At 36.8% G+C, this 13457-nt stretch overlaps 1 protein-coding gene and 1 non-coding gene across 5 annotated transcripts in view; both read left to right on the top strand.

The window, feature by feature from the left end:
- The window catches only part of RAD51B (RAD51 paralog B), a 701477-nt gene that overhangs the window by 61091 nt on the left and 626929 nt on the right, over window positions 1-13457 (top strand). The gene's annotated exons all lie outside the window — the stretch shown is intronic.
- Window positions 11552-11658, top strand: LOC137753612 (U6 spliceosomal RNA). Its single transcript, XR_011071521.1, has one exon. It is a non-coding gene; the product is annotated as a U6 spliceosomal RNA (small nuclear RNA).

The following is a 13457-nucleotide window of genomic DNA, read 5'->3' as shown; positions in this document are numbered from 1 at the left end:
GAGAATTTTCAACACGGTAACTTCAGTTGTTGGTATATGAGTAGCACTGAAGTTTCCTGTCTCTTTCCCCTCTATCTTCTTTTACCTTCATTTCTTGATATTGTACAAATGTTTTCTGCTGTAAGGGAACTAGCACCAGTTACCAATATTTAGAAAACTGGTATATCAAGAAAAATTTGAATATACTATTTAAACAGTCTAAGAAGGAAAAGTCTTATTTTCATTGAAAGTTGTTAAAATCCAAATTATTTTACTGAGATGTGGTTTTGACAGGTTTTTCTCTTGTTGCCATCTGTTTTCTTGATTTTCTCTTGTTTCTGTCTGTGTTAATTGATTGTATGTTTTTTGAGAAAATGCATTGCTCTAATTTATTGCATAATGCGATTTCTTTTGAAATATTAATGCTCATAAAATATTTAAAGCTGTTTAGAAAAATGAATTAAAATGTATATTCCCTATTATCATATTTTAAAGGACATAAGGGTTTAAAATCTTTGGCAAGTGGAAACTATTTGTTTTTGTTTTGAGGCAAATATTACAAGGTTAAACTTTTTATTACTATTTGACAAAAGCATAAAAATATTTTTTTTCTCAGTTTAATGGTAAATTTCATATGGGCCAGAATTTCTCTTCTTTTACTTTTAGCTGTCCCATCATGCAAAGTGGGTTTAACTTATAGGATTATGACTTATCTTAGATACTAATAAATATTGAAAATTAAAAAAAATAGGAAGCTAGGCCAATGCGTTTAAAATAATTAAAGTTTTGTTAGTTACAAAATTGTAATAGAATGTTTATGACTTGTGAGATCGAGGAAAAAGATATGTATGAACCCAATTTTAACATTTATTCTCGTCATAAATGTAAAAATTCAGGACTTGCATTTCTGTGAAAGCCTAATGAAGTTTCTCTAATTGTGAAATAGAAACCCTACACTCTAGATATATGTAACTAAGCCATTAAAACTCTAGAGTTACATTTTATTGTTGTGTAATGTTACTGTATGATTTTTCAGAAATCATATAATTTTTGGTTTACTTTGATTACTTTCATATTAATTACTGAAAGCAAACATTGTGGGAATTCTATGAGGTAAGAAAAGTCTTTTACATTTTTTTTTGTTTTTCATAAGTGCCTTGTGTTTGCTAACTCACATTTGAAGTCAGATTATCCTTAAAGATACCCTATATTCATTCAGGTGGCTGAAACTCAAAGACTAGTCTAAACCTTTATTTTATTTCATTAGTTAGTGAGAATAATTCTAGAAAAATTATATCTTTCCTTTGTGTAGCTCTTTATAATTTATAAAACTTTGTTTTTATTGGTTTTAAAAAAAAATAAATTTATTTATTTATTTATTTTTGATTGCGTTGGGTGTTTGTTGCTGTGTGCGGGCTTTCTCTAGTTGCGGCGAGTGGGGGCTACTCTTCCTTGCGGTGCGTAGGCTGCTCATTGCGGTGGCTTCTCTTGTTGGGGAGCACGGGCTCTAGGCGCACGGGCTTCAGTAGTTGTGGCATGAGGGCTCAGTAGTTGTGGCTTGTGGGCTCTAGAGCACAGGCTCAGTAGTTGTGGCGCACGGGCTTAGTTGCTTCACGGCATGTGGGATCTTCCTGGACCAGGGCTTGAACCCGTGTCCCCTGCACTGGCAGGTGGATTCTTAACCACTGTGCCACCAGGGAAGTCCCAAGTCCCTGTTTTTATTGTTGACTAGAGCAAAAAGCTAGAAACAACTTAAGATTAATGAGTGGGTGATTGGCTAAATTAATGGTGGAACATCCATACAATGGAATACTGTGTTGTTAAAACGAATGAGATAACCCAGAAATGTATTCACAGGTTGTGTAGGAAAGTATTAACTCAGCTGGGGTGGGTTGCTCAAACCCAGCATATTCCCAAGGAAGTCTTATCTTCAGGACTGCCAGCTCCTGGGAAATGAACTCAGAGCCTTTGGAATATTCTGCTTAATAAGAGTGTTTTTGTATGCCTGATGCCTTGGTCCACACAATACCAGTTGAATCAGGTAGTTTATGCAAACAATGTGATTTATGGAGAACACCTATTTGGCTCTGGGGACTAGAATCTCAGTAGCTAAGGTCAGTCATGCAGGCCCTGCATAGTATGTGACTGACTCCCAGTAAAAACTCTGGACACCAGAACTTGGGTGAGCTTTCCTGGTTGACTTTGCTTCACATGTGTTGTCACACATCATTGCTGGGAGAATTAAACACGTCCATGCAACTCCACTGTGGGATGACACTTGGAAACTGGTACCTGGTTTCTCCTGGGCTTTGCTCATCCTCCTTTTCCTCTTTGCTTATATCAATCTGTATCCTTTTGCTGTATGTACTAAACCATAACTGAGTGTAAGAGCTTTTCTGAGTCCTGTGAGTCCTTTCAGTGAATCATTGAGCCAGAAAGTGGTGTTAGAGACCCCTGACACACAGGGGCATCAATAGATAGGTGCAAGAATGTTTATGGGAGCTTAACTTAATTGCTCAAAACCGGCAAAATTTAGTTATTAGTATTGCATCAACCTTAATTTATTGGTTTTGATCATTGTACTATGATTATATAAGATGTTAACATTAGGAGAAACTGGGTGAAGAGCATATTGGAACTCCCTGTACTCTTTTTGCAACTATTTGGTGAATCTAAAATTATTTCAAAATAAAAAGTTAAAAAAAGAGAGTGTGTTGGGGTGCTTTTATGTTCATAAATTGGCTCTGGAAGCTCATTCAGAAACTCCATCGGTGGCATTTGGAGAAGGAAAACAGGGGCTGGAAGAGGACTTCTATTTGATGCACTGGATCTCTTCCATTTAGTTGTCTGGTCCTGTAGATATTACCTAATACCTCTTCAATTTAAATGCTGCTCTTCATCTTTCAGCAAATCTATCTGGCTCCATTTTCAATATGTATTAAGTACCATCATCAGATTAATTCCCATCATCTTCAATGCTATCTACCCTGGTTCTGGGTGGTTAAGAGTACTGGCTTTGGAGTTAGGTGTGGGTTTGAATCATAGCTTCATTGTTTGTTAGTTTTATGACCTTGAGTAAGTTATTTATCCTAGTTCGAACTCTTAGTTTCCCATTTGAAAAATGGGGATAATAATATCTGACTCATAGGGGTGTGAGGATTAAATGAGACAATGTCTGTAATGTTCTTTGTACAATGTTTGACACATTCAGTAAGAGGTAGCCGTTAATCATTAACTTTAGTAGTTACCTCCTTCCAGGTGCTTGGTATATTTTATCTCTCTCCTCCTGTTTTTTTTTGTTTTTCCTCAGAAGGCTGCAAGCTCCTCAAAAGGAAAAATCATGTCTTACGGTTGTATCCCCTTCTAGCTGTTCTGTTGTTGGTTGCTGTTACTGCCTAACCCTCCTATACTTGGTTCACTCACTTATTCTTTGGATCTCAGTCACTCTTCTTTTTTTTTTTTTTTAATCTTTTTAACACAGACTTTATTGAAACATAATACTAATACAGAAAAGTACACAAATTATAAATGTATACGTCAATAAATGTTCACAAAGTGAGCACATTTGTATAGTCAGCACTAGATAAAGAAACGGACCATTACCCCAGAAGCCCTCATGTCCCCCTTCTAATCAAGGGTAACCAATATCCTGACTTCTTACAACACCAGAGGTGAGTTCTATGTATCTTTGAAATTTAATAAATGGAATCATTTAGTTAATACTTTTTCTGTGTCTGGTTTCTTTTGCTCAGCATTATATTTGTGAGATGAATTCAGTGTAAGCATGTAATTTAAGGTTTTTTCCTTTTTTGAATTTAATTTAATTTATTTTTTTATACAGCAGGTCCTTATTAGTCATCAATTTTATACACGTCAGTGTATACATGTCAATCCCAATCTCCCAATTCATCCCACCACCACTCCCACCCCCCACCACTTTCCCCCCTTGGTGACCATACGTTTGTTCTCTACATTTGTGTCTCAATTTCTGTCCTGCAGACCGGTTCATCTGTACCATTTTTCCAGGTTCCACATATATGCGTTAATATACGATATTTGTTTTTCTCTTTCTGACTTACTTCACTCTGTATGACAGTCTCTAGATCCATCCACGTCTCTAAAAATGACCCAATTTCGTTCCTTTTTATGGCTGGGTAATATTCCATTGTATATATGTACCACATCTTCTTTATCCATTTGTCTGTCGATGGGCATTTAGGTTGCTTCCATGACCTGGCTATTGTAAATAGTGCTGCAATGAACATTGGGGTGCATGTGTCTTTTTGAATTATGGTTTTCTCTGGGTATATGCCCAGTAGTGGGATTGCTAGGTCATATGGTAATTCTATTTTTAGTTTTTTAAGGCACCTCCATACTGTTCTCCATAGTGCCTGTATCAATTTACATTCCCATCAACAGTGCAAGAGGGTTCCCTTTTCTCCACACCCTCTCCAGCATTTGTTGCTTGTGAATTTTTCTGATGATGCCCATTCTAAATGGTGTGAGGTGATACCTCATTGTAGTTTTGATTTGCATTTCTCTAATAATTAGTGATGTTGAGCAGCTTTTGATGTGTCTCTTGGCCATCTGTGTGTCTTCTTTGGAGAAATGTCTATTTAGGTCTTCTGCCCATTTTTGGATTGGGTTGTTTGTTTCTTTACTATTGAGCTGCATGAGGTGTCTATATATTTTGGAGATTAATCCTTTGTCTGTTGATTCGTTTGCAAATATTTTCTCCCATTTTGAGGATTGTCTTTTCGTCTTGTTTATGGTTTCCTTTGCTGTGCAAAAGCTTTGAAGTTTCATTAGGTCCCATTTGTTTGTTTTTGTTTTTATTTCCATTACTCTAGGAGGTGGATCAAAAAAGATCTTGCTGTGATTTATGTCAAAGAGTGTTCTTCCTATGTTTTCCTCTGAGAGTTTTATAGTGTCCGGTCTTACATTTAGGTCTCGAATCCATTTTGAGTTTATTTTTGTGTATGGTGTTAGGGAGTGTTCTAATTTCATTCTTTTACATGTAGCTGTCCAGTTTTCCCAGCACCACTTATTGAAGAGACTGTCTTTTCTCCATTGTATATCCTTGCCTCCTTTGTCATAGATTAGTTGACCATAGGTGCATGGGTTTATCTCTGGGCTTTCTATCTTGTTCCATTGATCTATGTTTGTTTTTGCGCCGGTACCATATTGTCTTGATTACTGTAGCTTTGTAGTATAGTCTGAAGTCAGGGAGTCTGATTCCTCCAGCTCCGTTTCTTTCCCTCAAGACTGCTTTGGCTATTTGGGGTCTTTTGTGTCTCCATACAAATTTTAAGATTTTTTGTTCTAGTTCCGTAAAAAATGCCATTGGTAATTTGATAGGGATTGCATTGAATCTGTAGATTGCTTTGGGTAGTATAGTCATTTTCACAATATTGATTCTTCCAAGCCAAGAACATGGTATATCTCTCCATCTGTTGGTATCATCTTTAATTTCTTTCATCAGTGTCTTATAGTTTTCAGCATACAGGTCTTTTGTCTCCCTAGGTAGGTTTCTTCCTAGGTATTTTATTATTTTTGTTGCAGCGGTAAATGGGAGTGTTTCCTTAATTTCTCTTTCAGATTTTTCATCATTAGTGTATAGGAATGCAAGAGATTTCTGTGCATTAATTTTGTATCCTGCAACTTTACCAAATTCATTGATTAGCTCTAGTAGTTTTCTGGTGGCATCTTTAGGATTCTCTATGTATAGTATCATGTCATCTGCAAACAGTGACAGTTTTACTTCCTCTTTCCTAATTTGTATTCCTTTTATTTCTTTTACTTCTCTGATTGCCGTGGCTAGGACTTCCAAAACTATGTTAAATAAGAGTGGTGAGAGTGGACATCCTTGTCTTGTTCCTGATCTTAGAGGAAATGCTTTCAGGTTTTCACCATTGAGAATGATGTTTGCTGTGGGTTTGTTGTATATGGCCTTTATTATGTTGAGGTAGGTTCCCTCTATGCCCACTTTCTGGAGAGTTTTTATCATAAATGGGTGTTGAATTTTGTGGAAAGCTTTTTCTGCATCTATTGAGATGATCATATGGTTTTTATTTTTCAGTTTGTTAATATGGTGTATCACATTGATTGATTTGCGTATATTGAAGAATCCTTGCATCCCTGGGATAAATCTCACTTGATCATGGTGTATGATCCTTTTAATGTGTTGTTGGATTCTGTTTGCTAGTATTTTGTTGAGGATTTTTGCATCTATATTCATCAGTGATATTGGTCTGTAATTTTCTTTTTTTGTAGTATCTTTTCCTGGTTTTGCTATCAGGGTGATGGTGGTCTCATAGAATGAGTTTGGGAGTGTTCCTTCCTCTGCAATTTTTTGGAAGAGTTTGAGAAGGATGGGTGTTAGCTCTTCTCTAAATGTTTGATAGAATTCACCTGTGAAGCCATCTGGTCCTGGGCTTTTGTTTGTTGGAAGATTTTAATCACAGTTTCAATTTCATTACTTGTGATTGGTCTGTTCATATTTTCTGTTTCTTCCTGGTTCAGTCTTGGGAGGTTATACCTTTCTAAGAATTTGTCCATTTTTTCCAGGTTGTCCATTTTATTGGCATAGAGTTGCTTGTAGTAATCTCTCGTGATCCTTTGTATTTCTGCAGTGTCTGTTGTAACTTCTCCTTTTTCATTTCTAATTTTATTGATTTGAGTTCCTCTCCCTCTTTTTCTGGATGAGTCTGGCTAATGGTTTATCAATTTTGCTTATCTTCTCAAAGAACCAACATTTTTGATCTTTGCTATAGTTTTCCTTGTTTGTATTTCATTTATTTCTGCTCTGATCTTTATGATTTCTTTCCTTCTGCTAACTTTGGGTTTTGTTTTTCTTCTTTCTCTAGTTCCTTTAGGTGTAACGTTAGATTGTTTATTTGAGATTTTTCTTCTTTCTTGAGGTAGGCTTGTATAGCTATAAACTTCCCTCTTAGAACTGCTTTTGCTTCATCCCATAGGTTATGGATCATTGTATTTTCATTGTCATTTGTCTCTAGGTATTTTTTGATTTCCTCTTTGATTTCTTCAGTGATTGCCTGGTTATATAGTAACGTATTTTTTATCCTCCATGTGTTTGTGTTTTTTACGTTTTTTTCCCTGTAATTGTTTTCTAATCTCATAGCGCTGTGGTCAGAAAAGATGCTTGATATGATTTCAATTTTCTTAAATTTACTGAGGCTTGATTTGTGACCCAAGATGTGATCTATCCTGGAGAATGTTCCATGCACACTTGAGAAGAAAGTGTAATCTGCTGTTTTTGGATGGAATGTCTTATAAATGTCAATTAAATCTATGTGGTCTATTGTGTCATTTAAAGCTTGTGTGTCCTTATTAATTTTCTCTTTGGATGATCTGTCCATTTGTGTAAGTGAGGTGTTAAAGTCCCCCACTATTAATGTGTCACTGTCGATTTCCTCTTTTATAGCTGTTAGTAGTTGCTTTATGTATTGAGGTGCTCCTATGTCAGGTGCATATATATTTATAATTGTTATATCTTCTTCTTGGATTGATCCCTTGATCATTATGTAGTGTCCTTCCTTGTCTCTTGTAACATTCTTTATTTTAAATTCTATTTTATCTGTTATGAGTATTGCTACTCCAGCTTTCTTTTGACTTCCATTTGCATGAAATATCTTTTTCCATCCCCTCACTTTCAGTCTGTATGTGTCCCTAGGTCTGAAGTGGGTCTCTTCTAGACAGCATATATATGGGTCTTGTTTTTGTATCCATTCAGCAAGCCTGTGTCTTTTGGTTGGAGCATTTAATCCATTCACGTTTAAGGTAATTATCGATATGTGTGTTCCTATGGCCATTTTCTTAATCGTTTGGGTTTGTTTTTGTTGGTCGTTTTTTTCTATTGTGTTTCCCACTTAGAAAGTTCCTTTAGCATTTGTTGTAGAGCTGGTTTGGTGGTGCTGAATTCTCTTAGCTTTTGCTTGTCTGTAAAGCTTTTGATTTCTCCGTGGAATTTGAATGGGATCCTTGCCAGGTAGAGTAATCTTCGTTGTAGGTTTTTTCCTTTCATCACTTTAAGTATATCATGCCACTCCCTTCTGGCTTGTAGAGTTTCTGCTGAGAAATCAGTTGTTAACCTTATGGGAGTTCCCTTGTATGTTATTTGTCATTTTTCTCTTGCTGCTTTCAATAATTTTTCTTCGTCTTTAATTTTTGCCAATTTGATTACTATGTGTCTCGGCGTGCTTCTCCTTGGGTTTATCCTGTATGGGACTCTTTGTGCTTCCTGGACTTGGGTGGCTATTTCCTTCACCATGTTAGGGAAGTTTTCGACTATAATCTCTTCAAAGATTTTCTCTCGTCCTTTCTCTGTGTCTTCTCCTTCTGGGACGCCTATAATGTGAACGTTGTTGCGTTTAATGTTGTCCCAGAGGTCTCTTAAGCTGTCTTCATTTCTTTTCATTCTTTTTTGTTTATTCTGTTCTGCAGCAGTGAATTCCAGCATTCTGTCTTCCAGGTCACTTATCCGTTCTTCTGCCTCAGTTATTCTGCTATTGATTCCTTCTAGTGTAGTTTTCATTTCAGTTATTGTATTGTTCATCTCTGTTTGTTTGTTCTTTAATTCTTCTAGGTCTTTGCTAAACATTTCTTTCATCTTCTCGATCTTTGCCTCCATTCTTTTTCCGAGGTCCTGGATCATCTTCACTATTATTATTCTTAATTCTTTTTCTGGAAGGTTGTCTATCTCCACTTCTTTTAGTTGTTTTTCTGGGGTTTTTATCTTGTTCCTTCATCTGGTACATAGCCCTCTGCCTTTTCATTTTCATTCATCTTTCTATGAATGTGGTTTTTGTTCCACTGGCTGCACGATTGTAGTTCTTCTTGCTTCTGCTGTCTGCCCTCTGGTGGATGAGGCTATCTAAGAGGCTTGTGCAGGTTTCCTGATTGGAGGGACTGGTGGTGGGTAGAGCTGGCTGTTGCTCTGGTGGGCAGAGCTCAGTAAAACTGTAATCTGCTTGCCTCCTGATGGGTGGGGCTGGGTCCCCTCGCTGTTGGTTGTTTGGCCTGAGGCGACCCAACACTGGGGCCTTCTCTGGGCTCTTGTGGGGCTAATGGCAGACTCTGGGAGGGCTCACGCCAAGGAGTACTTCCCAGAACTTCTGCTGCCAGTGTCCTTGTCTACACGGTGAGCCACAGTCACCCCCTGCCTCTGCAGGAGAACCCCCAACACTAGCAGGTACGTCTGGTTCAGTCTCTGTGGGGTCACTGCTCCTTCCCCTGGGTCCTGATGCACACAATACTTTGTGTGTGCCCTCCAAGAGTGGAGTCTCTGTTTACCCCAGTCCTGTTGAAGTCCTGCAATCAAATCCCACTAGCCTTCAAAGTCTGATTCTCTAAGAATTCCTCCTCCCGTTGCCGGACCCACAGGTTTGGAAACCTGATGTGGGGCTCAGAACTTTCACTCCAGTGGGTTGTCAGTCACTCTTCTTAATTCCACTCTCAACAATGTGTACAAAACTCTGTGCTAGGCACTATGAGATCATAATGATGAATAAAACATAGTCTTTGCCCTTACGGCATCTATAAATGAGTTAATTGTAGGAGACAGATAGCTTTCTGTGGTATAATGGAGAATGAAATAAGTACCTTGTCTACTGTTCTTTTTCTGTTTCTAACAGATTTGTAAATACCTTGGTACCCCCTTCTCTGTCCTTTACTTGGGACTGCAGATCACACAGAGAGAAATAAAGGGAGGTAGCATAGATCTTCATAGGCTCCAGCTAAATTCTGTTGCGTCTAACCCTGACCCTTACTGTCCATTCTCATTCAGAAAGAGAGTGTTCTTTTGGAGACAGATAGTCGTTAAACTGATAAAGTATAAGCGTAATTCCAAAGTTGAGTTGGTAGGAAAAAGTTAGAGATGAAAGCAAGTTGCAGCTCTTAGATTTTAGTGTTACTTTGCATATATTACAGGGTGCCTTGATGTGTTTGTAGAATTTTCCAGTTGAGAATCTTAAGGTTGTGGCTGAGTGGCAAACTTCAATTCTCAAGTCAGAACAGAGATGCAGAGAAATGAGGTGTTTTATCCAAGACTGCTCAAGAAGTATTTGCATAATTGAATACTATCACTTGCTACTTCTCTCTTGGATTATTATTGCAATGTGTTAATTGGTCTGCCTATCTCTTTTTCTGTCTAGGTACCTACATAATTTTCCCAAAGTATATCTCTGATCTCATCCTCTGATTAAAAGCATTTCATGGCACCATCTTTTTTATGGAATAAATCTACTAGACTATCATCACTATGAGGGCAGAGAACTTAGCTGTTCTGTTCACACTTGTATCCTTTGCATGTAGGATGGTACGTGGCACAGAATAGTTACACCAATCAGTATTTGTTGAATGATTCAGTCTAAGTTTCTGATAGGATATTCAAAGTTCGCTTTCATATGGTTCCAACCTACTCCTCCTACCTTTCTCTTTGGTGCTGGCTGCTGGTCTATCCCTGTCACCCTATGTTTATTCTAGCTGTGGATGTCCTTCTCTTTCATCTCTCCCTTTCTAAACTTTACTCTTCTTTCATGTCTGAGCTCTCAAGTTTTCTCTCTTTTCTGAGATTTTTGTGTCACTTGATTTTTAGATACCAATTGATTCTATACACAGGTTTTAGCCTCAATCAATTCTGTCTTCTTTTGTAGTACATATGGTCTTAACTTCTTAATTGGAACTTTAATCATTTATTGCTTTGCAGTGTTACTTAAATTTTTGTATGTTCATGTCTGAACTCCTTAGTTATATTAGGAAGCTCCCTGAAAACTGAGCTATTTTTATGTATCCTTTAGAGCTGCTTATATAGAATAGTAACCATATTGAATAGTGTCTTAGATTAAGTGTCCAGTATATATTTGTAGAATGACTGTATCACTTTTTCTAGTCATGCAATTTATGAAATGCATATTTAATTAAGTGCCTACTTGCGTTCTTACAATACCTAAAGGGAAAACATTCTAACGTTCTTTATAAAAAGTGAAAAGATACTTGGAAACTATACTTTGATCTCTCCCCCATCCCTTTCCTTCTCCTTTAAAATTGATTTGTTCATAATTTGAAAGCTCCGTACCTTTAATTTAATATGATATATGAACTTCTGTGAGACGTCATCAATCAAGATTTTATACAAAGAGCTGTGATCGTCAAGGTGGGACTTTAACATCAGTGCTCTGTATATACTATAACTCTAATGCCTTATTTAGAAGTTTAATAATATTGTAAGATATTCTATTTTATGATTTTTAACTTATCAAAGGAGAGCATTGTAGAGAAATGGGATCTTGAGTTTAATGGAGTACTAACAGCTCACTGTTTAATTAAATTCAAATAAACAATTTGAAATACAATCTTGGCTATATGAGAGGTTGCTCAAAGGATACTCTCTTGTGTTTTTTAAAGACAAAAATTATTTCTTTGGTTCATATTATTGTATGTCCTTTGTCTATCTTGAATGTGTTCATTGAGTTAATTCCACTTAACTTCCAAGTACATACATGTTGATATGTTGTTAGTGTTTTAATTTTACACTTTTAAAAACTTTGTATTAGTGCTCACTTTGGCAGCACATATACTAAAATTGGAACGATACAGAGAAGATTAGCATGGCCCCTGCGCAAGGATGACGCACAAATTCGTGAAATTTTCCATATTTTTGTCTGTCATACAGAGTGAAGTAAGTCAGAAAGAGAAAAACAAATGCCGTATGCTAACACATATATATGGAATCTAAAAAAAAATGGTTCTGAAGAACCTAGGGGCAGGACAGGAATAAAGACGCAGACATAGAGAATGGACTTGAGGACACAGGGAGGGGGAAGGGTAAGCTGGGACGAAGTGAGAGAGTGGCATGGACATATATACACTACCAAATGTAAAATAGATAGCTAGTGGGAAGCAGCCTCATAGCACAGGGAGATCAGCATAGCACAGGGAGATCAGCTCGGTGCTTTGTGACCACCTAGAGGGTGGGATAGGGAGGGAGGGAGGGAGACACAAGAGGGAGGTGATATGGGGATATATGTATACATACAGCTGATTCACTTTGTTATACAGGAGAAACTAACAGAATATTGTGAAGCAATTATAGTACAATAAAGATGTTAAAAAAAAACAACTTTGTATTAAAAAATTTTTTTTTATTCTTTTTTTTTTGAACTTAATTCTTTGAGAAGCTTAATTCTTTGACATCCTAAATCTTGACTTCTTTTTGGAAGCTTCTAGTTTTATCATTTCTGTTTTTCATCAGTTTGTTTAGCCAGTAACTTTATTTCTCAGATAATTTATAATTTTAATAGAGTTAGAAGTCCTAGGCAAAGCTTTAGTCTTAAAACAGAAAACAACTTTAATTATTGCAGTTAGAATGTTTTCCTTTATTGAGTATAAGAATTAAAGTAGGCATTTAATTGACTTTATAAGATTTAAGGAAATTTTCCAAACATTTAAGTCTATGTAAACACATAACAGCTGTAGTTTAAAGGTTTTACCTGTCTTCCAATACAACTAAAATAATTTAAAATAGAGGATATTAAAAGTTAGGTATTTCTTTTGTTTTTTTAAGTATAATTGATTTTTTAAAAAAATTTATTTATTTGGCTACATTGGGTCTTCAATGCTGTTCATGGGCTTTCTCTAGTTGCCACAAGCGGGGGCTACTCTTCGTTGTGGTGCGCGGGCTTCTCATTGTGGTGGCTTCTCTCGTTGCGGAGCACAGGCTCAGTACTGGGGGCTTCAGTAGTTGTGGCACGTGGGCTCAGTAGTTGTGGCTCATGGGCTCTAGAGTGCAGGCTCAGTAGTTGTGGTGCACGGGCTTAGTTGCTCCGCGGCATGTGAGAGCTTCCTGGCCCAGGGCTTGAACCCGTGTCCCCTGCATTGGCAGCAGATTCTTAACCACTGCACCACCAGGAAAGCCCTCTTATTTCTTTTGATTCTCTTAATGTTGATTCAGTCTCTGCTGGGAAATGTCTTATTAAAAGTAAAACAGTAAATCAAATGTTAGCTCTTTAATCCCTAATACTATTTTGATTGTTATAGGAGAGAAAAATAAATATATGTGGGTAGAAGGAGAGCAACTGTTCTCGTTCTTACCATTAACGGTTTGAAAACCTAAACTTCTTTTAAAACTTGATCATAAATGTTTGGGTTTTGAAGTCCCTTTTAAGATCAAGGACCTTATTTAGTATCTCAGAGTTTGTATTGTTTTACTGGCAAAAGTACTTAGTTGTTGAAATTGGTCTGGTTTATTTAAATCATCTTGAAATACTTGAAAGGCTGTAAATTATAAATAGCTGCACCTTATCGAGTACTTACTTTGTTCCAGGTACTGTAGTGAGTACATTTCAAACATTTTTCATTTAATATGTTAAATAACTTTATGAGGTAGGTTATATTATTCCTGTTTTATAGTTGAAATTGAGGTTTGTAAGGGTTAAATAACTTTCCCAGAATCACACGGC

Source organism: Eschrichtius robustus, chromosome 1, assembly GCF_028021215.1.
Source record: "Eschrichtius robustus isolate mEscRob2 chromosome 1, mEscRob2.pri, whole genome shotgun sequence".
In the NCBI taxonomy this organism is placed as follows: domain Eukaryota; kingdom Metazoa; phylum Chordata; class Mammalia; order Artiodactyla; family Eschrichtiidae; genus Eschrichtius; species Eschrichtius robustus.
Note: the sequence above shows the minus strand (reverse complement) of the source record. Positions and strands in the feature narration are given on the sequence as shown.